The sequence below is a fragment of the Meleagris gallopavo genome, chromosome Z, assembly GCF_000146605.3.
Source record: "Meleagris gallopavo isolate NT-WF06-2002-E0010 breed Aviagen turkey brand Nicholas breeding stock chromosome Z, Turkey_5.1, whole genome shotgun sequence".
Taxonomy (NCBI): Eukaryota; Metazoa; Chordata; class Aves; order Galliformes; family Phasianidae; genus Meleagris; species Meleagris gallopavo.
In genome coordinates this window covers 21,049,297-21,049,516 of record NC_015041.2, presented here as the reverse complement: position 1 = coordinate 21,049,516, position 220 = coordinate 21,049,297, and positions in this window count along the sequence as shown.

The following is a 220-nucleotide window of genomic DNA, read 5'->3' as shown; positions in this document are numbered from 1 at the left end:
TTTTTGGTCATCTTATGTGTCAGATGGAAATGTATGTTGTAAATAAATACCACTGGGCCCCAGTCCACCTCACACTTAACAAACAACACTTGTCTCACAGAGGTCATGGATGTTTGGGGTTTACTGCTGCTCCAGCAGTCAGCACTCAACAGAGGGGCTGTGGGGAGGGACAGACTTAAAAACATGGAATGAGTTTGCCAGAGCTCTTTTTCTGATACAT